We start from the raw sequence: 4,546 nt of genomic DNA on the forward strand, positions 1-4,546 counted from the left end.
TGAGCTATCCTAGTGCCCCTAGTTCCAAACCGGCACTCTTACTTTTCACCCTCACTATTTCAGATTCATGATCCCTACCCAGACTGTTTGAAAGATAATCTAAAGATGACAAGGCTTCAGTCACAACCTATGGATGCATTTCACGTACATTTAGTATTTCATAATGATGGTTTGAGGTTTCATATTTTGTATTGCCACTTGATTTGATAGAACATGATTGTAAGCTTAAGCTATTCTGACAGATAAGAGCCACTAACCCTTTCTCATGATCTTCCCTCAAAAAAGAACAAGAAAGGTACTAAATGGACTAAAATGAACACAGCTTTATAACTGGGTAGTGGTTAGATCAAATGACATGTTTGTTTTAAGGTTCAACATTTGTAATTCTATCCAAGGATAACTCTCTGGTGTTAAAATTGTCAATGCCTCTAAATAATGAAGGCAAAGAAGAAAGAGCTATATGCAACAGACAAGCGTAATAAAAATCTGCAGAAGAGAAAGTCATCTTTCATGAGAGCCACAGAATACTAAGTGAGTATGTAATTCTCTGGGCTTCTTTTGTCATCTGTTGCAATAACAATAAGGGAACTCTGATGCTTATTTGATTTCAATACCAGCAGAGTATTGATTTCAACACTATACAATCGGTGATGAGTATATATCGCTTGCTGTATATCTACTAGATAAGTGTATTTAGAAAGGAAGAGGAAAGGAGAAAAAAAGAACAACACTAATGAAATGCTTTCAATGTGTGGACCACTGTATTTGGTCCGTTACATGCATTATCTTGGAAGTATAATGAAACATGATGCATGCTTTGTAATGCTGCAAGGTATCTATTACTCTGCTCACATCCCAGTTAAAGAAACAAGATTAGTTTTCCAAGGCTGCTGCATCAAATTATGACAAACCTGGTGACTATAAACAGCATGAATATATTATCTTATGGTTCTATAGTTGAGCAGTCTGAAGTAGGTCTCACTGGGAAAAAAAAAAAGAAAGAAAGAAATCAAGATGCCAACAGGAAGCATTCCTTCCTGGAGACTCAAGGGGGGGCGGAAATCTTGAGATTTTCCAGCTACTAGAAGCTTCCCGTATCTTGAAGGCATGGTGTCTTAGTTAGGGTCACTGTTGCTGCGATGAAACACCAGGACCAAAAGCAAGTTGGGGAGGAAGGGTTTATTTGATTTATGCTTCCACATCACCGTTCATCATTGAAGGAAGTTGGGAGAGGAACTCAATCAGGGCTGGAACCTGGAGGCAGAAGCTGATGCAGAGGCCATGGAGGGGTGCTGCTTACTGGCTTGCTCCTTATGGCTTGCTCAGTCTACTTTCTTATAGCACCCAGGACCACCACAGGGGTGGCCCTACCCACCATGTATGGACCCTCTCCCATCAATCACTGAGTAAGAAAATGCCTTACAAGCTTGCCTACAGCCTGAGCTTATGGGAACATTTTTCTTAATTGGCATTCTCCCCTCTCCGATGACTCTAGATGACATAAAACTATACAATACCCATAGTTATCTTGGCCTTAGTCCTTCTCCCTCATCTTCAAAGCCAGAAACCATCAAGTAGAATCATTTTCATGAGAACATCTCTCTTCTCTTTTCTAATTCCCTCTTCCACTTTGATGACTCTTATGATTTGTTGGGTTTACTTCAATAATCCAAGATGATGTATCTTAAACTCAGATCACTGGATACACTCCTGGGACTGTACCCAAAAAGAGCCCTAAGTCCTACCACAGAAACTCTTGCATGTCCATGTTTATTACTGCACTCTTCACAATACTTAAAAAATGGAATCATCATCTGTGCCCATCAACAGAGAAGTGAATAAAGCAAATGAGTTAAACATACACATGGTAATTCTGTTCAGCCATAACAAAGTTGTGATGGAGTCATGAGACATCTGCAGGAAAATGGCACTCACAATTATTATAGGAAGCAAAATAAGCCAGACTCAGAAAAAGACTGCATGGTTTTTCTCGTGTGCAGATCCTAGGTGTGTGTGTGTGTGTGTGTGCGTGTGTGTGTGTGTGTGTGTGTGTGTGTGTGTGTGTGTGTGTGTGTTAGGTCACAAAAGTACCAAGAGGACCATAGTGGGGGAAAGGAGATCTTACAGGAGGAGGAAACTAAAAAGAGGACACTAGGATGCATGTGACAGGAAAGGAAAAGGCAGGCAATCGGAGGAAGGAGGGACCATTGGGGAGGGAAGCAGGGGATGGAAGAGGAGGATCAACAGGAATGCAGTAGGGACGAAAAGACTGTAAGGAACCACATCTACTTGTATGCTAACTTGAAAAAAAAAAGAAGAAGAAGAAGAAGAAGAAGAAGAAGAAGAAGAAGAAGAAGAAGAAGAAGAAGAAGAAGAAGAAAATGTCAGCTGACAACCTGAGCTCAATGAATGAGCCGAACTCCACATGGCCTTGCATGTCACCCAACATACTCTCGTTTCAGGTTAAGATGCGATTGTGTGAGAGGAGGAGACATTACTCTGCACAATACAAAAGCTTGAGGGGCCTTGCCTAAGGTGACGTAGGGAAAAGGTAAGATTCTCACCCCCAGCTCCCTCATTCTAGTCATCGTTCTTCACTGAGCAGTTGCTCTAAAACTTGTGAATGATCAGTTCACAGCTGTAGAAAAACACATGATCCTGTTTTCAGGGAGCTCCCATTTCAGCAGAGAAACAGACATACACAGAGGAAAATAAAAGGAAGAAAGCACTGGCTCAGCTAGTAGAGGAGAGTTGTGCTGAAGGATGGAAGCAGGGGCTGAAATCGAGTCACAGAAAGGACTGTCACTAGGCAGAAAGAGCACCACTTGACATTCAGCCTGGAGGTGCCAAAGCGGTCAAAATCGTTTAAACGCTGAACCAGAACACAGTCACGTCTTCCAGGCGTAGATGCTCCCAACCTCCCTGTCTGCTCCTCACTGGCATCCACATTGAATCTCTAGTGGGACTCCCTGGACATCCTCCTAGACTAGCGTCCACGGACTTAAAGCTTGGTCGGTAGAGGCATTCCATGATCTTCCTCCAGCTCTGTGAGCTCAGAATCCTTTCTGATTGTTGGGTAATGTCATTTCTAGGTGGATCAGTCAGCAGAGACATACATGCAAAAGGAACAGAAGAAGTTGTGAGGTTCTATCAAAGGGGAACCTTTGGGAAAATGTGTGGAAGTGATACTTAGAGTCATGCTTTAAAAAAAAAAACTCACATGCAAAGAAAGCAATATAAAAGCAAAGGCTTAGGGGAAATTCATCAGAGGTCAATTAAATGTCTCTCTTGTTAGAGTCTGTTCCAAAAAGTTCTGTATGAAGAGATCACCTCGAAGTTGAAGACGTGTGCGAGAGAGAGAGGTGGGAGGAGAGGGAGGAAGAGAAAGAGAGAGAGACAGAGAGACAGAGACAGAGACAGAGACAGAGAGAACACCAGCCAGCTGAAGAGTGGGAGGTGATGATTCCAGGCAGAGAACACTGCCTGATGCAAGAAGAGAGAGGAGGAGGAGAGCTCGGTGTGTCTGAAAATGTGAAAGAAAAGCATCAGGCCACAGCTTACGGGTAAGATGGATCTAATGAGATGAGGTGGGCTCTTTGGACCTGAGCAACGTACTAGATTCTTACTTTAAATGCAATGGGAGGCCCCATGTAGGTGGATGACTCAATTGGAGGATGGCTTGCTGTGTGGGGAAGTTTACGTGGAGACAAAGTTTCATGGAGAGAAGTAAGCGTTCCGAGAGAAGAGAATCTTGGGTTAAGAAATCCTATGATCGAGACAGCAAGCATAGTCAGCATATAAACTGGGAAAGATGTGGGGTTGTTACAGCCATTTGGGGAACAGACGGCTCCCAACAGTCCTTGTGAGTCAGCACAGAGTGAAGTTGAAATGGATAGCCCCTGAAGGCTGATCACCCAAGTTCAACGTCCTCTCCTAACAGTTATGTGAACTTGGACACACAGTTTCTCTGTGCTTCAGTTTCCTCGTCTGTAAACAAGGACATTCTGTGCAGGTTGAAAAATTAGTGTTAAAAGGCAAGGCTTTGATTGGACCACTTAAAAATGGCTATGATTCATCCAAACACCCCTTCGGGGGATGTCTAAGCAGGCTGCTTGGGCTCACTAAGAGAGTTATCAGGGAGACACTAGTTTGCTGCCCCTCCTTGGATTGCAGGGTCAGGACTGATAAGAGACTTCTCTCAGTTGGCCTTGTCCTGCTTCTCTTAGTCCTGCAGGCTGAGCTCGTGACAAGCAGAGGCAGCTGAGCACCGGTTAGAAGGGCAGGTGAGTGAGTGTCAGCAGGCCAGGCTGGGAAAGCAGTAGGTCGCCAGCATTACGACAGCTATAGAAGAAACAGATGATGGTTGCTCAGGAGTAGCTAGGGCAAGTAGAAAAAAGAGAGACGACAAGAGGGCCTGGAGAGCTGAGGTTGAAGGACAGAGGGCTGTAAGGAGCCAGAGAAGGCAAACTGTAGGAGTTGGTCGTCAGAAAAGTTCCAGAGAGTTCTCGAGTCTCTAGGGCTAGCACTGAGACTCTGGGCTGTAATA

The sequence above is a fragment of the Peromyscus californicus genome, unplaced genomic scaffold, assembly GCF_007827085.1.
Source record: "Peromyscus californicus insignis strain IS unplaced genomic scaffold, ASM782708v3 Scaffold_22__1_contigs__length_63687245, whole genome shotgun sequence".
Lineage (NCBI taxonomy): Eukaryota > Metazoa > Chordata > Mammalia > Rodentia > Cricetidae > Peromyscus > Peromyscus californicus.